General features: G+C 37.0%; 1 long non-coding RNA gene across 2 annotated transcripts in view; it reads left to right on the top strand.

Annotated features, from left to right (window-relative positions):
• The window catches only part of LOC101791954 (uncharacterized), a 132,676-nt gene that overhangs the window by 10,093 nt on the left and 98,994 nt on the right, over window positions 1-23,589 (top strand). Inside the window, exon 1 of one of the 2 annotated variants that reach the window (XR_217885.6) lies at window positions 11,551-11,649. The exons of the other annotated variant lie outside the window; for it this stretch is intronic. This is a non-coding gene — a long non-coding RNA (uncharacterized lncRNA). Of the gene's footprint in view, window positions 1-11,550; window positions 11,650-23,589 lie in introns of those variants that run through there. 2 annotated transcript variants of the gene reach the window in all.

Below are 23,589 nucleotides of genomic sequence, written 5' to 3'. Positions count from 1 at the left end.
TATTGGAGGCATAGAAAAACTAAAGGGTTTTCTTGCTAAATGTGAAAGGTATTAGAGACAGTTGACACAATCAAGATCTTCCGGTTGCTCTAGCATTGTTATCTGTGAACTATCTTACATCCCATTTTGGGTGTCATTTGTGAAAGCTATGGTCAGTTTTTTGGTAAAACTTCTTGTCCCTTCTGGCAGTCTAATACGGTCTACAGTAATAAGACTATCATAGCTCTGACATAAAAATCAAAGTTGAAATCTGGCTTTTCAGGAGACTTCAGTAATCCCTCATATAAAATTGTTTAAAAGTGTGTGTGTGAGAGTACACGTGGTTATACAAACAAGGAGCATAAACTGTACAGGCCTTGACAGGTAATGTTTCTCTCATGATAATTTAACAGTACCTTCATTGAAAAGTACTGGATGGGACAATCACAACTTTGTAAACTACAGAAATCACCATGCAAGTAGGTGTATCCTTATGTGAAATACAAAATGTAATTTTAGCGTTGTAACCACTTCTACTGTATGCTTTTTGAAATGCCAAATTGGGCTGACCTGTGGTTTTTACTTGGAGCTTGAGGTCCTTTAGGATCATAAGCACTGTCTGGCATTTATTCTCATGATCTTTGTTTCTAGTGACTGGATTTCACTTTAACTGAGTTAGTTTCAGACCTCAAAATTAGGACATACTAAACCAGTAGCTCTAGGTGATGATATATGTGAGTTAAAATGCTTCTCTTATTCTAAAGGGGAAATGGTGCAGGATTGATATTTAGGATATTGATTCTTTAGCTACCGCTGAAACTTGTGCCTACCCAGTTTCTTTGCTATTTTCAGACTGTTTTGATGTATGGATAGTTAGCAGTTAATTTATCAAAACTGCAATCACTGCCATTTTCCTTTCAATTTACTTGCTCTCATTTTTAGGGGTTTTCACTATTGTATTCTGAACAGCTGAATCCTATTTTCTGAATAATGATCATCTTGCAAGAAAATCTAATATAAAGAGAACAACATCAAACTGACAGGATGATTGAATGGGTAATATATACCCTCTTGTTTTTAATGTGTGGTATCTTTATGATACCATGGCCTGCAGTTGACAACTTTGACCCACGTGTTCCTTTTTAGTTAACCTCCATCAACTGTTTAATATAGCTTCACATGTTTGTCATATGAATTAATAATTAATGCCATTCTATTCCTCATGTTAATATGTTCATTGAAAATGACATAGAAGGAAGGGCACTTAAATCTACAGAGAATTAATTAGCATGGAATTTTCAGTATATCATCTAGTGTTAATTAGCAGTTAAACCATCTTCTGGTGCATGACCCGCTGATTTAAATACAGCATTCTGTTACAGTGGCCCTGAGGGAAAATGCCTTGAAAGGGTACTCTCTTGAAAATGGAGCTCTCTACATTTGCCTCTTTCTGTCTCATTGTGCCTTAGCATCAGATCTTTCTCAGCCCTTTCTACAACACAAAACTCCATTTATTAAAGTGATAAGCAACAATTGTGATACCAGAAAAGATAACAGATTTAAGCATTTCAAAGCAACGTGCAGTCTGGTGGTGACACAACCCTGTTGCTAGAGGAGGGCCATATCCCCCCTGATGGATCTCTGTAGCTGTAGTGACTTCAGTGAAGCTTTAGTACCATTTTTTTTTTTTTTTTTTTTTTTTTTTTTTTTTTAAACACATAAAATTCTACCTCGAGGAACTGTAATATTGGCTGTCTGAGTCATTCAGGAAGTCATCTTCTGGAGTCTTTCTCTAGATATTCGCACTGTTTATGCTTATTTCTTGTGAAAATAACTGAAACAAATAATGCATTATATTTTAACTACCTAGCTTAATAGTTCTCCTCATGTTTTGCTATTCCTGCTTTTTTGAGTGGTAAGTGATCCTTTAAATTTTTGATTTCATCGGTGTAAAAATATCTAAAGCTCTATTTTATTGAGCACTTCCATCATCTTGAATACCTTTATTATACTGCTTTTGAGGTCTTATTTTTCTATGCAATTCAATTCCCTTGACCTCAGAAGAGTATTCATTCCTGGTATCCTCTGCTTTATATTATACAGGCTTTACCCTGGTGTGTCATCAAAACTGTTGCTGTGAAGTGGTGAGTTTTAGTACTATGAAATTGAACTCTTCCATAGTGATAGAAATCAACTGACCCTAGTTCTTCGACTAGTGGGTGATTGATTGGGAGGCAAAACCAAGTGAGAAGTAAGCGTCTTGTGCTACTGGCTCTTTTGTTTCTTGTTTTTCATTTTTGATTATTATTATTATTTTTAGTAATTCCAAAGTAAAGTAATACAATGAAAGATGCTAGTAGACTGAAAATAGACTCTTGAACTCAAAAGATGACTTATCCAGGAAACGATCAACTTACAAGCTACTGAAATGAAAACTCTCTTAATAACCAAAAGAACAATCCACTCAGCTGTCACCACAATTGTGCAGATTCTATTAGTAGAAGACAGTGGATCTACAATACATTACAGACAAATGGTATATATGTATGTTTTAGAGATGGTCTCAGACACTTACAATGAAATTTCTACCTAAAACAAGGGTAGACTTTAAGTTTATTTATTGCCTTCATGAAGTGTTTTGATGGACTAATTATAAAAAAACTGCTTAGGTGGTTAATAACTTAGCGAATTCTGCAGATCAAAATCTTTTCACTAAATACTTGTGCATTGTCAGACAGCTGAATGCCACTCATTCAATGTATTAATTTTTCAGATTTCCAGAGGTTTCTGTCTCTATAGATCTATCAAGAATTTAGTCCTGATAGCTAAACATTGCCTGTGTTTGCTCTCCTCAGCGTGTTGAAACTGCATTTGATAGTCTTTACTTCTGACAACAAATAAATCCAATCCAAAACTTCTGTGTAATAAAATCACTCCGTTATCCAACATATTGTGCTGAGCTATTAGCAGAAAGTTTACTGTTCTTTCTCTGAACTTTGGCATACTCAAACACTTTTTCAACCAGCCATCTTAAATTGCATTTGAAACAGAACTGGTCTTTGAAATCAAACTCAGAATAGGAAGCCATTGTGTTTCTGGAGTGCCTGCTGGTGAAGTCCTACTAGCTGATATTGGGCAGGGAGAAGGCATCAAAAGGTGCTTATCTCCTCCCCGTGTTTCTGTGAGAGCTGTTTAAGATAAATTAGTGGGACAGATTTTTGTTTTTTCCCTTTCTTTCCCTCCCTCTCACAGAATATGGGATATCAGTGTTTTTAGACATGGCAAATTAACTGAATAGCTTCATTTTTATTGCAGTCATTAAATTTATCAAGCTTTGGACACTTCAGTGTTCTAAGTTCTTTTTAGATGACTGGAAAATAAAGCCTTGGTTTTAACTATTAAAAACTTCAAATACATTACCTTTAAAATACTTCTAAACCTTCATATTTTCTAGATAAAGGGAAAAATAAAATTAAAAATTGAAAAAAATTGAATGTCAAATGTTATTTATATTGCATCTCTTCTAAAATTTCAAGTTATTGGCCTTGAATCTTGCTTTGCTTGTCTGATTCTGTGATACCCTAACTGTTGAAAAGTCATCAGAAAACAGAGAGGCTGTTCTAACCCATATGAATGAGCCCAGCTATATTTTATGTACAGTTAAGAATGATAAAATACATTCAAATACTCTGTATTTGTTCTTTCTCATTATAAAATAAGCTTTCGTAGATGGATTCTAATGGATTGTTGAAATATTTTCTGGCTATGAAAAATATCTTAAAAAAAAAAAAATCTTGGCTGAGAGATTACTAAAATGGTTCTTTGGTTGTGTTTCCAACTATTCCTCTCTTCAAGAATTTATTGTAACCACTTCTATCCTACAAAATAACCAGTCACTCTTGGCCCTGTGCACAGAGCCAATTATGAAACCTCCAACTGCAAGATCCTGAGTTCTCGCTGTCAGCAACTGTTTCAATTCCTGGTTTCTAGGTCATATTAAAATACTACCATAGTAGCTTCTATTCAACTTTCCCTTTTTAGCTGTCTCCTTTTATGTATTCCTGGCTCTGGCATTCATACTGAAAAGTGTTACTGCTTGTATGAGTAAGTGGCACAAAAACAGGCCTTGTGGAAGCCTGGAAGCGTGTTAGCCATGATCTGCTGAATGATGAAAAGGGAATGTAGAGTAAGGCTGGTCTCTTTCTCACCAGAGGCTGAAGTTTTGAGATCAGGAAAAGAGGAATCCTGCAAAAAAAGTAATATAAAAGTCATGGCTACCAAGTGATCTGTAAATGTACTGCTTGCTAAAGTTTAAGATACTGGTTGATAACGTTTTGGTGTTCGTTATGTCAGCAGGGGGCGTGTCGAATCCTCTTGGCCTCAGTAGAAATAAATTACCTGAATAGACTTTACTAATAATTCTACTAACTGTGAAGTGTTCGTGGTTAGTATCTAACTAGATGCTTATAAGCAAACCATAACTTCAGAAAGCATTGAAATTGCATTGGACTTGGAAGTACATTCCACGCAGATGTCCAAAGAATCAAAAATTTGCAACAAGTCGTCATGTAACGCTCCTGTTAAAATGCAGCTGGAAAGTTTGGACCAATGTTGTAGTCTAATGAAAATCTGGAAATGTGATGACTTACTTAGAGGATATGATTCCTATTTTTTATTTATGGTGCTATAAAAGTAATTTATGGTATTATAGAAAGACAATGCAAATTCTGGAGAACATAAAAAGTATTTCTTACTGATGTGAATTGAAAACTGTTATTAGCTTAGCTAAATAATAAAATCTAGGGTTTTTAGGAAATATGCTTTATTACACCAGTAAAAAAGAACACTCCCTGGGTCAGAAGGTGCTGTTGCAAACTTTTAGACCATTTGGAAAAGAATGGGAGAGGAGCTATGTCTCCTGAAGCTCCCTCCTAGATAAAACAAAGGTAGCTGTGGAAAGCTGTGCCAAAGAATTTCCAGGGTAGGACTAACAGATGTGTTATTTAAATGGTTCTTAGCAGTCAAAATGTGCTGTTTGAACCTGGGCAAGCTAGGTTTCTAATAAGCTTGTTTCCAAAGCTAGGTCTATAACTGTCATTCTGGAGTAGGTTTGAATAATATCCCTTCCCCAAAATGCATCAAGGTATTTCCTTTTTCTTCAGCAATTGAGAACATTTAACTCAGCATCTGATTGACAATTCCCTCACTGACACTGGTAAGAAACTTAAATAACAAGTGTAATGCACAGTAAGTCTTTAAAATAAGAAGGAAGACCTGTCTTGGAGTGTTATCAAATTTTAATCTGTTCTTAAACCAGTAATGTGTTCCAGGAATGCCATATATTCAATTATGTCCTATTTTTTTCTTTTGGTGCTCTTATCCCAATGGATTATTTTTCAAATCTTGATTTACTGCAAGTAGATTTTGGGTGTCCTCTTGTGTCTGGGGCTGGGTACTGGGAATAGCAGAGAGAGATTACCTTGGAGCAGGAGCGTTAAGGTGATTGATCATGCTGGGGGCAATGTTGTTATTTAGAAGGCAGTGAGAAAGTGGAAGCTGTGTTTTACTCCTCCCTTCCTCCACCCCCCACCCCCCCCCCCAACAGGTTCTTGTCTAAGAACAGGAACTTATGAACTGCCTAAGAGGCCCTCCAAAAACTCTGTATGCCAACCTAGAGGTGTGTGATATGAGCTCATCTTAAATTCAGAGGGTTTCTGTATTGAATTTCTTAAATGGAAAATGGAGGGTGATGTGCTCAACCATTGTAGGAAGAGTGGGAACATAGAGATTAAACTTAAATTTATTTACTAATATTTTCTGATCTCTGGTAATGTTCCTTGGATTCTTTATCATGTGATGTTTGGATCAGTGCAGTGTCCAGTGAATGCATTTAACACCTGTTGTTAATCTATTTTTTTCTCAGAGTGGTAAAGCTGTATCACCAAATCTACTTTGCTACATGTATACTTAGAGTATAAACACTAATATAACAGTGGTTGAATGTGGTGAAGTGGAAAAAGCTCTTTTTCCAGAAAACCTTGAGATCAAGGTAGTAACACAAATAATATCATGGTGAAAGCTCATTCTTTTGTAGTAAGTCCCAGTCTCTTAGGAGACTGGCAATTTGACAGTATTAATCCCTGATTGTCTACAATGAGATGGGCCAGCTGTGGTTCATGGATCACTGATAGTCCATGGTGGTCCGTGTGTTAGAAAGGGGATTAGAAGGGAATCCATTAATCTTCAGGCAACTATGCTTTGCTAGTTGTTTCAGGGACTTGCAGAACCTTCAGATTTTATGTATTTATTTTAATCTTGCCAGTTAAAATGAAGATATTAAGCGCTTGGCTGTCCTGCACCTTTTCTGGTACCTTTTTGCAAGAAACTCAATGTTTACTGTTATGAAATGTAAAGAGAGAAAAACCGCAAAGGCCAGCCTTGCCTTTCAAAATGACCTGGAAAACTCGAAGTAGCTTCTAAGAAAGGGATCGTATATGGGGATCATAAATTAAAGCTTCTGCAGTCAGGGAAAAGTCGTAAATATTACAATTTCACAGGCGTAACCAAGTGTAGTAGAATTCATTACATCTTTTCTGCTTAGAACTGTCCCACTTTGATGCATAACACAGTAGGATGGTCACACAAGGGAACATACCGGGATTTTGCTGAGAGTTTGAAAAGAGTCAACCATGAGAACAGGGTCCACTCTAAGAAGTGGCCCAGAAAGTAGTAGTCTAGGATCTTCTTTAAAACACTGCAAACTCCTTGGGGCACTAACACTGATCAGCAGACAAGTCACTAAATTATTGTAGTTTCCAATTGGGCTGTTTAAACATGTAACCCAAACAGGAGAGGTATTGACTGTGTCTCCTTATGCAACATAGAAATTCAAGTCCAGAACTTTGCTATTCACTTCGCTCTATGGGACTTAGGTATTTCTCCTGGGACTTTAATAATGCTTTCTTTAGTCTTGAGGAGTCTTAAATAAAAGAATAGTCTTCAGTCTTAAATAAAAGAATAGTGAATTTCATATGGATTTTTCTAAGCTCTTGCAGTTCTAATAAAGTGATACTGCAAAAATCTGTGTTAAAAACTAATTGGTTGGAAAGAAATATAGGGCAGAAGTTAAGTGAGGAAAAAGGGCAATGGGGGAAAAAAAGTTTATTTGGTTAGGTATTGCCTCATAAACACAGAGGGGATAACAGACTTTAGTAATGGCATTATTTATGCAATAAAATTTCAACTCATCTTTTAAAAAACAAAAAAAAAAAGTCTTATCTGTTTGGACTCTTCAGCATTATGTCAGTGGAGGTATCCACTAATGACCTCCAGACTGAATGTTGCTTGTATGTCACTGTTCTTCCTCAGAGAAAGAGCTATTGCTTTGAGAACTGCAGTAGAGATGGGTAGTAGTATAGCATTATCTTGTTAGGATCTGGCCATATTTTGCTTGCTAACCTGGAACATTTTTTTAATTTTTATTTTTTCCCTAAAGTTAGCCCATGATTTACAGAAGACACCAGTGATCTTTTATCAGCCTAATTCATGAAAGATCTTTAACTTTCTTACATCCGGTTCCAATGCAGAATGTACCTGTGGTATCAGTTTTCGTTTGTTTTCTTTTTCATTAACAGGACATAGGGGTAAAATATGTGAGAATTTAATATGTTCCATATTGCAGGCTTAGAGATTGAGCCAGTAATAGTCTAGCTAGCAGTTTTACATAACCTCTTTGACTTGAGTGGCTTTATTCTTTTCTTGCGCTATAAATGAAAAAGACTCAGTCCATTAACATTTAAATTGGAGATACAGATTCCTGATGTAAACTATTTGCAATGACATTAATAGTGGGCACAGCCCATTAGTGTGAGCTCATATTAGCAACATCTTAATAATCATGACAGAGCTTATTTTTTTTAAAGTTATGGGAATTTCACTGTAGCATATAATTAAATGTGTGTGGAATTTTTATTGGTTATAATTAAGATGCATGATCTTTGTTTATTATAGCATTAGAAAGTACTATAATAGCTCTAAAAAGCACTGCTTGTCATGTGGTATTGCTTAATTATGGAAAAATACTATAACACTTCAAGTTGGGCTGATTAAAGCAATTAGCACAAAATTATAATCAGATGCTATTAAAGTATATAAAAATATTTACAGGCCTCCTCATGACTATGGGAATTGAGCATTAAACATTGCTGTTTTTAAGGAGATGATGTAATTTATATTTTTACTATATAAGAAATAAAAACATGAATCTGCTAACCACTCATTGGGTAACATGATTGCAACTTGTGTATGTACTTAAGAATATATTCATATCCTTTAGAATTTTGTGTTATGTGTATTGGTCTTGATTTTTCTCTTATCCACAAAAGTTTTCACATTTGTATGTTTACAGCTGATATTTTATGATGTAGAAATGGGATCCTGCTATTGTTATAAGATCCAAAATTCAAGGTCATAAACTATGATAAGTCTCTCTTCTCTTTGCCCCTACTTGGGAAATACTGCCTGTCACTGAAATTCACCATTTGGCACAATATTTATGCTACTGTTAATATTTTCCCCCAGGTTATTTTATGGGCAAATATGACATCTGTTCACCCCTTTTTGTTGATGGCTTGGGTTGAGCATGGATTCTGGAGACAATCAACAGTTCAGGTGGCTGGAACCACCACCAACATCAACTAAAATGCAGGAATAAATTAGGTGGATGGAACAAGGCATAGAATAGTTTTAATTACTACTTTGTCCACTTCCAAGTTCTGAATCTTTTGAGTGCACTTCTGTAAATCTTCTTTCCACAGTCAAATATTTTAAAATACTAAACAAAAGAAGGTGTAATTGGCAGTCACTTCTCTGAGCTGACTGTTTCATCTTGGAAATAGTTTTTATGTATTTCTTTGCAAATCTTGTCAGTTTCTTCTTGAATCTACTACTTTGAGGAAGACCTGATAAGAACAGAGCTCTGTGTGTAGCAAGTACTGAGAAGGAAGAGGTCATCAGCTGTAGTGAAAATAAATTTCATCTCAAAAGTTTCCCCACTATTTTATGTTATACATTAAAATCTTTCAGCTCATGGCCAACTTTATTTTGCCCAAAAAAATAAACATTCCTTGAATGAAGAACATTCCTGTTCTTCAAGAATTCCTAAGTGCGATGATGTTACAGCTGGGAGATAGATGCCACAATTCTTATGGTAAGAGTTGAAGTATGTTTATCAGTGTCTTTTTTTTCTTACTCTCACCAATCTATGCTAATTGCATAAGTGAGAGATGAGAGTCCTGTGGCAATTTTTGAGATACACTATTTTCCTTGGGCGATATGTTTCCTGAAACCATATTAAACTAATGCTGTGCATTTCTTCTAGTGCTCCATGTCAGTGGCTTGCTTACTTCAACCTGTAATTCTCTCTACTTGTTTTTTATTCTCTTCCCAAAGCTTTGGAGACTGAGTGTCCATGACAAATAGATGCCAACCATTTCCATATGCTACACAAATAACTTAATCTGTATGCAGCTCAATGGTTCTGATGAGCTGCTGCAGACTATTTTTATTTATTTATTTATTTATTTTTTAAGTAAATCCAAGCTGTGAGACTCTTAAAACAAAGATCTTTCTGTGCCTGAACACTGTATGGTGACTTACAAGGTACCTACATGTGATTGAGTAAATTGGTGCAAAGTTCATGAATAACAAAAATAACACATGCATGGTTCCAGAGATAACCCTACAGTTTGTACTTTCAGGATGTTGGTAGTAAGATATTTCATTTTCTGGAAGAGAAAAAATAAAGTACTTGACAATATAAGCTCTCTCAAATGAGGTACTGAATTATCTGTGCATTTCTGTTATATTAGGATACTCTTTAGCCAAATGCTGTTGTATTGACTCTCATCTGTTTCTTTTAAAAACAAAATCACTATTCATCTTGAGCCATACCTGTCTCTTGCAGTGATGACCATGGCAAGGAGATTCACTTCTAAAGTTTCTTTTCGTATGCCAAGGGGACAGACTTAGTTGATGCTGAGTCAAGACTAGTGGGTGGGAGAATGGAAGCTGGAAGACCATTTGATTAGGTATTCATCTGCTAGAAGATGAATATACTCCAGACTCTTAAGCAATAAGTTCTTACAGACACCACCAGCATGACAAAACATGAGGTGCCTAGAAAGGCAGCCTGGTTTTGTTGCTTATTTTTGCACAACCTCACTTGGGTTCTTTTTAGTGTCAGTTGTGTAGCTGTGTTAGAATAGCTCAAGGGAACCATTATGCTGGAGTAGCCTGGCTGTTCAACCCCAGCTTCCAAACCTTTCATTGACAACCTATCTAAACTCCCACAGCTTTATTGCATCTCTTTGACCACTTACTTCTCTAAAGTGACATCTTTCAGCAGTTCCTCTTTCAGTTTGGCATGCTCATCTTGGCATCTTGGGCCTTTCACAAAAAAAAAGTCCTGCTGTGTACTTCCTATTCTACTTATACAATTATACTATTCTGAATTTGTGCTTTTTTTTTTTTTTTTTTCCCCAGACTCAATAAACAATGAAATAATAAGCTGTTCTTTGATCATTTAGATAAATAGAATTTGCTGAAATAATTTAGACTACCCAATCTCCTTTACTTGGTTCTGTCTCACTGCTCTCCTGTTCTCAAGTGTATGAGCTACTTTTGTTTCTTGTAAGCCAGTATCTTTGCTGCAAGATGAATGAAACTAGAATGTGAGGGCAGATCTACACCAGGAAATCAAGCCTTGATGTCGGAATTATCTAGATTGGCATAAGAGTAGTACTGAAGATAAGCAGCAGCAAAGACTAGTCACAAACTGCTGCATCCATATGGCCATGTTTGCCCTTTGGTATAGAAATATTAATTTTGTTCCAGGTAAGAACTCCATTTTTTTTTTTTTTTTCAAATTTTGATGTATGTCTGGATTGCTTTTTTTAAACAGCTATTGTTACAGGTGCTAATGAAATTGAGTTTCTTTGTATGTCAAGCACGTACTATAATGAAATTTTGTTTTGTAGCTACAACCACAATAGTCCAGGAACTGCTCTAATCACTAGATACTCCCCTCCCTTACTCGTAGGCAAGTTGTTTAAATAAATGTACGATAAGAGCTTATCAGATTTTAGGGTGAAGTACAGAACAGCTGAGGCATATGATGTTCAGCCAACTAATTGCCTGGATTAACTTTTTGATTCTCACATTCAATGGCAAATCTGCCAACACCAAAGACACAAAAACTCAGCCTCTTCTGCTTCAGAAGTTCAGGTTTTGGTCATGAACATAATAACTAACAATATCACAATGAGAACTGAATTCAGTGACCTCTGTTATTTGATGGTTTCAGCAGCTCTGTCTCACTGGGAGTGCTTTGAATTTTTCAGTCAACCTAGCAACATACACTTTGATATGCTCTTCATTATTAAGCTAATAGGGAGGCACATGGAGGACTTTAAAATGGATTCAAGTGTGAAACCAGTAGGTAATATACATAATGAGCCCATTGCCACAGCTGTGCTGCTTGGTAGAGTTAAACTAGAAAGGAACTTGAAATTGGCTCTGGTTTGAGTTAGACCTGCACCTGTGAAGAGCAGAGATGTTGGGAATGTCAGGCAAACAGCCTGGGATTTCTTAATTGACTAAAGTTATCTATGTGTAAGTGATCTTGTAAAAGGTGACTGGGGGGAATGGGAGATTTTTGGTTTCCTTTATTTTTAAAGGAGGAAAACAGCAACAAAATCCCCTATGTGTATATCCTCCTTTCTCCTCTGAGGTTCTGCTATCTATGTATCCCTTTCTCTATTACCATATGTGGATTTTGGGCCTCCTTTCATACCTAAATTACCACAAGGCTTCTCACTGCAATATAATGCTATGATATGTATCTGTCTGTAAGTACTATCTGGGTCTCATTTTGCAAATACCTGAGTGTATTCAGATCTTGGTGTGGTATCAAATGTGCTGATACAGCAAGTCTACTCAAAAATTAATTTTTCAACTTGTTGAAGTCTGTCTATGCATCTGGAAGCAGGAAATCGTAAAATGATGCCCAATATTGTTATTTTGAAAAGAAGGATGTTCTTGTGACTAAGACTGGGGGGGGAGAACAGAGGGAGGGAATAAAGACTTGGTTCTTATCTGTCAAATACTTTTCATGCCTTATAGCATGTCACTTGTCTCTGTGTATCCCTGTAGGGGGTCTCGTAACTCCTAATATCTGTAGGGATAATAGTCCTTCTCTCCTCCTATCCATCCCATTGTTCTAGTTTGTGAACTCTTACTAGTAAAGTACTGTTTTTTGATGAGATGATATCTACATTGGTTCCTTCAAGCTGGGCTATAAATATTTTTGAGAATCATCTGTCAAAATATCTCAATGAAAAGAATGACTTGTTAAGCAAAACACCTTGTTGCCCTTATTTCCATGTTTTTTTTTTTTTTTTTTTTTTTTTTTTTTTTTTTTTTTTGTAGTCTACAAGGACAGGCTAGGTGATCCCACATCTCCTGAAACGGTCTGTGTTTTTGCTCTACTGCATGATTTTCTGCAGTGTATTTTGGAGTTGTGATCTATCATGAGAATGATACAAACTAGGAACCTACAGGAGCTGGTGAATATAGAACTCAAACGAAAGAACAGCAATTCAGGTGACTGTAGCTCAGTTGTTTTCTCACCAGGATAATTCTGGACTCCTGAAATGCTTTGTTTTAACTGGTGGTTATTATCAATTGACAAGAACTTTATAATCTCTGAAATTGGAAAATTCCTTAACTTACTTATGGAATTCAAGTCAGTGTTCATGTAAAGAATGGAACTAAAATTTTGATATAGGGGTGCGTGTTTTTTTTTTTTTTTTCCCCACCTTGAGTGTTTTTGTAAGTTCTCTTTTGTGTAGTTAATGTGGTAAACATGACTTGTGTGTTGCTGGAAGTACATAACTATTCCAGGTTATACTTACAGTCTGTCCTGACTGTTTGCATGTTTGTTCTAGGACAGACTGTACCTGATGAAATGCTGTGTGGTTTGAGAGACCTGGGTTTGGTAGGCTGCTGCTGCCTAAGCTCAACATGCAAAACATTTGTTTGTGATTTTGCATTTGTGTATAATGGAGCCTCGTTTCTTGGGGAAATGAAACTGTAATTGCCTTTACAGAAAAGGAAGAAAGCGCTTTCAAGCTGTGTTGAAGATCTAAAGGGCATGGAACAAGGAGACTCAAAACTCTTAAAATAGCTTTTTTGTTTGTTTTGGGGTATCAGAGTTAAACATAAAGTGAAGCCTAAGACTAATGACTTAAGACTTTTCTTGAAATGTGAGCTTTTTGGTATGTATTTGTAATTTGGGGAAAAAAATGCACATCTTTTTGTTGTGATAGAACTAGATAAATCTGGGAAATTCAAATTCCAAAGGCGTAAAAAGACCATCAGAAAAAAAAAAATCATCATCAACCATTACCTGTTAATTAATTAAAGGAAAATATATATCCTTGAAGTGCAGAAAGGACCTTATTTTTTCTAAAAGTGACAAAAATGAATGAAGAAATCTGAAATTTCTGGCTTCGCCTTACATAGTACAAATGTTACTGGGGAGGCATTAAGTCTTGCCTTGGAGATTTCCTGCAGCTAACATTAACATGTTAAGTCTTATCATTGTCAAGATCCTGCAGAAGAGTTGCTTTGTGTAGTTCTAGCCCACCCTTCTGTCACTGTCTTTACATTATTATGGATTAAGTATGGAGGAAATAAGAAATGGAAAAACTATTTATTTACTTATTTTCAGAAGACCGAAGTAAAAGACAAGAAGGTGAATCACTTGTTTGTGTTATTCCCTGTAATAGGCCAGGTTGGATGGGTTTTTGGGCAGCCTGATCTAGAGATGTCCCAGCCCTTGGCATGGGGTTTGACTTGAAAGTCTCTTCCAACCCAAACCTTTCTGTGGTTCTTAGCACAGATACCCATGTATCCAGAGAATGTAAAGTTCTTTGTTCAAATAAAACAGAAATCTGTATTTCCAAATACCCTAGAAAGTGAACTGTTTGTTGTTTTTTTTTTTTTTCCTTCCCATTTCACTGTCTTTTTTTTTTTTGTTTTTTTTTTTTTGTTTTTGGTGGTCAGGCACCACATAGTCACTCCTGAAATAGTAAAGTATCTTTTAATAGGAAAACTTAGGAAATAACCTTTTATGATTCTTTGCACGATGTTATTTCTACTTCTAAAGTGGCTGACTTTAGCTTCAGTGGTGGCCAACAGCCAGGAAAAGAGCAAGACAGGGCTTGCTAATCAAAATGTGAGTCTTCCTTACAATGTTAAAATAAGGGAATAATTTCCCTCATAGGCAGTCGAGACAAGGTTCTGGCAGGGACTGCAGTTCTCCATGTGATCCCTCACCCAGGATTATGGTGCCTACATAAACTAAACAGATTATCAGGTCAAGTTCACAAGTGTTCTTGTTTTTTGTTTTGTTTTAGTTCTTACAAGACATCTCTAACATCTCTACTTTGCCGTTGTGGGGGGTCTTTATGTGAGGCACTTGCATCCACAGTCTTCTTGAGGGTAAGCTCTAAGCGTGATCCCACCAGAACCACATCCAAACTGCTTCTTGGATAAATGTAGCGTTTGATCCAGCTCATATCATCTTGGTTGTAGGCCAGATAGATAGCTACAGTTCCACTTTATTTACTTCTGTCAGAATTCAAGAGAGAATTCAAGATATATCTGCAACATTTTTGAAGCTAAAACTTTGTTTCATTTTCCATTTTTCTCATAGGTTTTGGCTACTTTTTTTGTTTTGCTTGTTTCTTCAGTACATCTTATCCTGCTTTTATTGCATGAGTCTTTGTGTTTGTACATGGAGCAAAGTTAAGAGAAAAATCTGCATTTGCTTTTCAATTTGGACTGTTTTAAAAACTTAAGTCATAGCTGTCTGAGTGTGCTGTCTCTTCAATGGAATAATTTTGAAATAATAGTAATAATAATAAAAAAGACAGGGATCAAGTTGTAATAAAATGTTGTTGTTCTTCCTTCCTGTTTTGATTGAAACCAGAGAATTGAAGTTGCTAACTTATTCAGTTGGAAGACTGGAAGTTTCATACTCAGGATATTGTAGTTGGATCTGCCATAGCTTAAAACTAAATTAACACACTAGACAATAAAGCCTTCTACACATGCTGTAAAATAAAAATTCCTTTGTGAAGAATTATAAAGGCATAATATAAATAGTAAAGGCTTTCTAAGGTGATAAAAATAAATCTAAAATTAAAACAATTTAAGAATACAGTATACTAAGAAATAGTACCATAATATTAATGTTTATTATCATAGATCAAGGGTACTAAATTTTGAAAACTAATTTTACTGTGAAGATAGTGTATGTGTGTCTTTGCATTAGTCTGACTTTCACCATTGCAGGAGTTGTTTAAAAACAAAACAAATGAATGACTAAACCAGGGAAATTCCCTTTTGCTAGATTTCTGTCTCATGCCTTATAACAGGAGCAGTTGAAAGCTGTGTAACAGATGTTGAGATGTTAAGCAAGGACACCTCAGTAATATGCTTAGGAACACAGAGCTTGCAACTGCATGCTTGACTCCTCTGTCTGCTTGATACTGGGCTTTTAGAGGTTTTTGGCCTTGCTTAGACCATGTGCCTGGCTAAGGAGTTTGTACTAGTGGTAGATGGACTCCGCAAAAGGTTAAATTTCTCTTTGCAAGAGAGACGTGCCTCTTCCTGTCTTTTTGAACTCTGTTAATTAATGTGAACTCTGTTGTTTCTTTTTCATGCAATATTCAGGTTGTTTTAAGCTTCAAACTTGAAATCTGCATTCTCATCAATGAAACCCCTCAGAGCTGCGATTGTCTGTCCTGTATTTCTGAGTTCCTGTAGTGGAGGAGCTTGATTTTTCTTTTTTAAAACCTTCAGTTTGGGATTACTGCATATTGTTGCCTCTGAGAGAGGCAGCCGGTGCTGCTCTGCTATATTAAACCTTATACCTGCTGCATGCATTGATCCAGCAAGGAAAAACTTTTCCTGTGCTGGTAGGCTTGTGCTTTGGGTGGTTCTGAGTTCAGTACTATGTTTGGCTATACTTGATTTCTTCTGATTCTATGATTCTGCCTCAGCTTCACAATTACTTTTAATTTTAGGAGCCAGGCTTCTAGGAAAACACCGCAGATTCCTGAAGAATAGCCTATAACACAAATGGATGGTATAAGCACTTTGTCAGCATTCCTGTTTTGTAAACCAGCACAGTTTGAAGAGCATGTTCTTTACATGTTGATGCTAAGTTAAATACTAGGAGCGCTCCAAAATGCTCTTCAACTCCTATTCATAAGTGTTCCACAAAAGTGGGCTTTTCCAGTGACAAAGCTAGCCACATTATCACAGAATATTTGCAGATTGTATTTTTTTATTTTTTTCTATAGATCCGTGAAAGGTACTAAAAATGGTTTAAGTGTTTTGCACACAGGATTTTGAGGAGAATTTGCCCAACTCTGGCAGAGGCTGCAATTCTAGCACTTACCACGTGAATTCAATGTGACACTTTTGCCCTTGGCAAGATAACAAGTTTTGAGCAAATTTGTCCCAGTGAGAATTTAATGCTATTTTCACTAAGAAATGTCCCTGTTTTCAGTGTGAATCATACTTGTTTTGTTATCCTGTGAAGTAACAGTTCTCAATCTTTGCAAATATTTTACTTTTGTAAGTGAAGTAGTGAATTAAGTTTTTTTTTTTTTTTTAATTTAATTATTATTATTATTTCTTAAAACTTTTACCTGCCAGTGATTTGGCCTAGTTATTTCCTCTGAGGAAGAGAACTAATGTTGACTCAAAATTGTCCAAATGTGAAACATTTGCATTAATCTTGGTGACAATTCTCAGTTCAGTGCATTTTATAATATCAAGCTTAAATGGAATAAACAGTTTTTTGAATCATATTGTCCTGCACTAATATGATGGGATGTCTACTAATCACTCTGAAGTGTCTTATTTGAAGATAAATAACCTTTGTACTGGAAACAAAAGTCAAAATGATTTAATTATATGCTGACATGCTTAAAAGCAGTTGTGTATATAAATAGCATTATGGTCAGTTTTGATAGGAGGCCCACAATGAATATTATTAGCAGGGACTTTAAATTGAAAGATATGCTCCCCATGAATAATGTAAAGTAGCAGAATAAGATGATGCATCCTAACAAAACAAACATATATTTTAATCTTGAATTCCATTTGAGTGGTGTATATCTATCATTTCCATCCATGCAATAAGAATCCTCAAAGACTATCATCTGCCCCATTTTTTTTCCTGGCTTCTGTTCATGTTTCCTGATATTTCTAGCTCCTTTTGCTGTCTTCTTGAATGTCTTTTCATATTTTATAGTGCATTTGCCTCCCACTTCTTCCCTGCAAGGTGTTAATCTTTCTCTGTGCTTCTATTTCACATAAGACGTTTACATGCTAATTTTCACTTTCCTTGATTTCTTAAAATGCTTTTTTAAACTCCATATCTTTATGTAGCAATAGTATTCTGAAATTGTTAACATATATATTGTCAAAAATGCCTTGTAGGAAACAAAGAAGACGATAAAGCTCTTTAAGCAGCCATGTTTATGGAAATCATTTGAACCACACTTTTAAACTGTGCCTCGTTGTATGAGCAGCAGCTGCAGACTTCTGGGTACCTTGGCCAAATCCTCACTGTCTACAAGCAATATATTAATTCTTGAATGAATATTCAGGGTGATTCAAATTTAAGGAGAACAGAAAAAAATGGCTTTTACTGAGGTGATACAAGTCTTTTCAATCTGCTTACTTTACGCCAGACTGATTTTTACTTCATGGTGAAATCAGGGTAATCTCCTTGAAACCAATGTCAATAATCAGAATGTATTTATTTACTTCTGTAACTCATTTGGTCCAAAAAAATAGTTAGCAATAGATGCAGAATACATGAGCCAAATCTTAGGGGCATTAAATGTATCTGGACTTGCATCAGGTTTTTATCATGTGCAGCTACATTCCTTTCGAATGAATTCTGAAATACACATAAGTGTTGATTCACTGTGGGCTAGTAATTGAATGTCAAGGTGTCATTTTGGGACACACGTAAGAATTCACTGAGCCTCAAGAATCTGAGCACATGGAATAGCTGGGGATCTGGGTGGAGACAAGAAGTGGAAAAGGGAAAAGACAAGGTTGAAGAAATGGTGTTGGGGAGCTGAACCCGTTGCTCCCAAACTTCAGTGTAATGAATTGTTGTCAGTCTTGCATATACTTATGGTTGCCTACCAAAAATTGTGCTCCTGAACTTTGAATTGAGAAGGACGTAAAGGTGAGGGGTCACCAGGTTTTGAGCAGAAAGGTCATAGGGAACTCTTGTAGTGGGAAGTTGGCTAGGATATTCTGCATTTTTAAGTAGAATGTGTGGCAAACTCTGTTCCACTGTGTTAGGAGGTTGTACTGACTTAGGAAATGACAAACTATTCTTCATTGCATAGGAAAAGACTGAGGAAATAGATTCACTCTTCTTAACTTTTATATAGGTGAGTTCCTTGGAAATCCTGATTAAAAAGCAGTTAGATAAGTTTTCTAGAGAGACAATCAGTTCATCTTGAGAATGAGATGGTCTAGCCTTGATTACTCCAGAGTCCACAAGTCCCAGTGATAATTTGCTAGATAGTCCTGTCACTGAAGTTATGTCCAGCAAAGTTGTTTACTCTGATAACTTAATTGTCAAATTTAAACAATTTTATGTAATTTAAGAAAAATGTTTTAAAAAGGTTTAAAAAAGGTTTCCAGGGAATGCATTTAAGGTCATGCTTTGTATGTAACCCTTGCATACTGAGGATTATTACAAGTTTTGCTTGTTGTTAGTTTATGTAAAAACTTGCTTTGCTTAGCTGTGACTCTGGGTATACATGCTTGAGTTTTCTACTATTAGACCTGCCTCCAACTCAAAGGGCTACTCCCATAGTTTCACTGAGCTGAAATAAAATTGGATCAGTTTAGCTCATGATCTTGAATTCTGTTAGATAAACTGATTTTTATTTTTATTTTTTTTTTTCCTCTGTGTTAGAAATACTAGAAGAAGAAGTAACTTTCTGTTGCTTGGCTGTTGAAGAGTGTACTGGTTTGATTTAAACTTTTTTTTTTTTTTTTTTTTTGACACAAAGTAGCTATGTAGAAAATGAAATGTCTATAAATAAAAGCCTTGCAGTTTAGTTGTGTAATTACTTACTGAACAACTGAGTCTGAATTGAGTTTCCCTCTATCATTTCAGTTGCAATAAAATTCCTTCTTGGCTCCTGCCTCAGAGGGTGAGTGTTTTCTGCGTCCCTCATCTTCTTTGAGTCCCTTGCCTATCTCAAATGCCTTTAAGCATCTCACTTGGCACTGTTTATGCATATGTGTGAGCAACAGAAGGAAGTCCTTGCTTTTAACCAGCTTGGTGGATGATGAACAGCTTTGTGATTGAGTTTCAAATAGTGTCACTACAAAGAGAATTACTGAGGAGCAGTTCTGATTGTCAGCCCAGACAGAGGAAATGGCTCATTTGAGGGCTGGTTCATGCAGCGTGTATTCATGTTTCTCTGTGTTGGAATACAGCTGTTTTGATTGAGTGAAAGGGATGATGTTGTTTAGAGAATAATCTTGGCTAAGAAAGCATTATCCAACAGCATGTTCTTTCTTTGCTTACTGTGTAGTGTTTTTTTAAAAAAAGCTGGATTCTTGCTGAAACTTATTCCTCATCTAACCTACCACTCCTCTCCCCTCCGTGGTAGCCATGACCCTGGGCAGAAGTTGAAGGCTTCTGACTGCTTTCCTCCACATAAGCTCTGCTGGTGTCCCAGGTGCCTGTTACACCAACCGCTCAGCCCAGGGCCCTGCTGAGGGGCTGGATGCTGCACCTGGCGGATTTCCAAGTTGCATGTGATAGCTTTCTAGAGGTGTCAAAAGCAGCACGAAGCCAGAGTGCCTCATGTTTTGTGAAAGTATGTAAGGTGGACTGAAGTTTGTTCACCATGGTTTTTGTTAGCAAAATTAAAAGCCTTCTTTCATCTGGAGCTTAGGTGTAACGTACACACTCATGGGCGTTCCTGAATATTTTGAAGGTATGTGCTAACTGTACTGTGATGTTTGTTATTGTACCAAAGAAAGTATTTTGTTCAAAAGCTTGTGTTTACGTCTCAAACAAAGGGAGGGAGAGCAAAGTGTGGGGATGTCCTGGCAGTGCTGGCAGTGACAGACCCACTGGACTCTGTGTTCAGGACTTGTAATCTGTTGTGGGGTTTTCTTTGTCTGGAGACAATGATTGTCCAAGTTGTGATGCAAATGTGATGCTTTTGTTTACCACAACCTTTGTTACCACTTCCAGTTGTGCTCAGTTGGCCAGCGGTGGCTGTGTGGAGAGGGGCTGGTGACGTGCGGTGGTGGGCCCTCCCTCGGCCTGCAGTTGTACCCAGGCACTGCCAGCGTGGCACAGGTGAGTCTGAGGTTTAGGATTGACACCCTGCTTCTTGGTTCCTCACGCCTGCTCACCCACTTTAACAAAGGGGATTTTACAGGAGTTGGCTGTTTCTTGGCAGGCCTAATTCCTACAGGGAGCGTGCTGATGAGTTGTGTGCCCAGCACACTGGCTCCCAAACCTCTGGCACCCCTGGAGCATAGGACCACTGTGCCAACTGAAAGGTGCTCATCTTTCCTTGCAGGTGCATTTAGCGTCCATCTATATACATAATCTGTTTATGCTTGGCAGTGTTTCTGTTTGTATATGTTTGTGTTTCTGTAGAGCCAGCTGCCTGCTTTGAAAATGTAAATATTTTACATATAAGGCTTTAGGATGGTTTACGTTGTTGCTCACCAAAAGGTGCATGCTGTATTTTTCTAGGTCTTTGGCTAAATGCATATATAACTTTTTCCTATAAAGTAGAATAATAAGGTAGAATACTTTCCCTAAGGAGTTAACTAATATCTCTGAAACACTCTGAGGTTCAGATTGAGAAGTCTTCAATACGTCCCTGATTTTCTGACTCCATTGCTTATTTGTTTAGTCTGATGGGAATAGGCTTTGTCTACTGCGCTTGAAGAAGAAAAGAAGATTTTGTGCTCCTGGGAGGTGAAAGCAGTTTTCATTGGCATTTTAGTGAAATATTAAAGGCAAAGCAGATTTGGAGGGACATACTGCAAAGGCTGTCACAGTGATCAGAGAAGCACTGGAGTGAGGAAAGGGACAGCTAAATGTGTAGGTGGAGAGTCGGTCCATTTGTGCAAAGGTATGAGTAACCAAGGTTATGAATTGGTTGCAGATGGGACCTGGCAAGCAAGAAAAGTGGAACAAAATTATATTGACATCCCTGTGTTGTCTAAAGACCACTACAAGACCATTAGTATTGCTGCGTAGCCAGCAGGGAGGCCCTGTCAGGCTGAGATTTTACTTAGGCAACTGGTATTGATTTTTGGTGTGCTGCCAGGATGTAGGAAGGAAAAGATTTTTTCCTGTGCCCATATTCATGGCTGCAAAGCAGTGTGCTTGTAGCTGGAATGCAGGGTTGAGAGTGGCTGGGTGCTGTCCTAACTCTGACCTGTCTGGGGGAACAAGACAACTCTTTTCAGCTGCAGCTCTCCCAGGTCTCTCTGGGTGCTGTGGGGCTGCTGGCAGGAGCCAGGGACAAAGCTCACAACAGTGTGGGAAGAAGCCCTAAGGATTTAAGCCTCTTGTTTCTGGCCAAACTCAGATCCAGATCTTGCCAAGTAAATCTGTTAGTAGTGCTTCTGTGCTGTGGCTGCTTGCCTAGTGAAAACTGACTGGGGCTGCAAATGGGCTGTGAAGCAGCTATCACGCTTGGTAGCAGCTCTTGATCCTGGGTCTCACTGGAACTGGCAACCTAGGAGGGGAGAAGCTTAGTACTTAGTGACTGCTTGTCCTCTTCCTCTTCCTGCAGCGGATGTGTGCCTGTACTAGTTTCTCTTAGGTATTTACAACAGCGCAACTTAACATGTTTGTAATAGGTTTATTTCTCTGCTTCCTTAAAGGAAGCTTGGTAGAGAGAAATTTCTGGCAAGAGAAAAACTTGTGTGAAAAACAGTGATTTACAGTCTGCTTGTAATAGATGTGGAGAGACTGACCTAGTCTTAAATCAAGTAGGATCCTTCCTTTGGATTTAAGCTAGCTCCTAGTATATTGTTATTGATATACTCTTTCAGTCGAGAAAATAAATCTGATAGAAATATGTTTTTCTTCATTCCATTGTGTGTATAACAACTCAGCTGACGGTGCCTTTTCTTGAAAATTTAAATACCCACTCACAGAAAGTTAAGAGTGCTGAATTTATAGAGAACGTGTACTAAAATAACAGTGCTGTTTAACTGTAATAGATAAGCTAAATATCTTATGCTATTTCATCCCTGTTCGTGTGTCCTTACCTGTTTTCATGCTGTGAAGCCTACTGAAATGTCATTCTGCTATTCATTTGACGGGAGATTATTACCGTGGAGGATAGATCTGAACACTGCTTGTTTCCAAGGGGATAAAATGAAAACATTCTTTTGGGAATTTGGCCCTTTAATTATGGGTAATTTTTTTACAAATTGGTTTTGATCATCGAAACACCAGATTAAATTTTGACATTGATTGTAGTCAGTTCTTGTAATGCTCTCATTTTTTTTGTTGTCTTGTGGTGCAGGCAGTTTGTGCTGTGAAGATTTGTTTGCTGCTTCTTTACTTATACTCTCTCCTCCATTGGTTTTGGCCACGTATCTGATTGGCAAGGCAATTATAATCAAGAAAACAAAACACCAATCCAGAAAAACAAGATTTTAAAAATTATAAATGTTTTTAATTTTGCATTAGTAGTAGTGATTAATTAGAACTTTGTGCAGAAACCCCATGTATTTAATAGTCAAATGGTGATTAAAGAGTAAACAGCCACTTGTTAATGATTTCTAAGTGCAGTGTTTTCCCACTCGTTCTAAAGCACAGCAGAAGCTGAGCCCTTACCTTACTCTTTTTACTTGGCTCTCCCTCCAAGACCTACTCAGGTCCTCTCTGGCTTGACCCTGAAATAGAAAATTATCTGATCCTGTATTAAGTTGAGTCACCAAATATCCTTGCTTGCCTGTGGAGGGTGTTAGCCCCTTAGAGCAGAATGACATGAGCAATTTCAAATTACAGCTTATTCACTCAGGTCTGGGGAGCTCCAGAGTATGCAGTACTGTATTTAATGTTACTGTTCAGTGCTTTGTGACTTTTTTTTTCCATGATAACACAACCTTTATCTGAGCTCTGTCTAGTTAGGCTATACAGTAATCGGAAAAAGGCCACTGGTTTTTATTAACCATAGAGAACCTGCTGCAATATAAATAACACTTCTGTAATGTTCTGTGTGCAACGTTGGTTTTATAAGATGTAAGCATAGGGTCTATTTAAGGAATTGAGGTGCTTTATGAAAACCTATTGGAGTAATATAAAACACATCAGTGCATTGAGCAAGAAAATGCTAGTACAGGTTTGGATGTCACTTAGATGGTGTTATTTGTGAGCATGGCTGTTTCTACCCACGTTTTTGAAAAATACATAGTACAGTGGGACTGTTTTGTTATTTT

This window comes from Anas platyrhynchos, chromosome 8 (assembly GCF_047663525.1).
Source record: "Anas platyrhynchos isolate ZD024472 breed Pekin duck chromosome 8, IASCAAS_PekinDuck_T2T, whole genome shotgun sequence".
Lineage (NCBI taxonomy): Eukaryota > Metazoa > Chordata > Aves > Anseriformes > Anatidae > Anas > Anas platyrhynchos.
The sequence above is the reverse complement of the archived record's forward strand: the minus strand, read 5'-3'. Positions and strand labels throughout refer to the sequence as shown.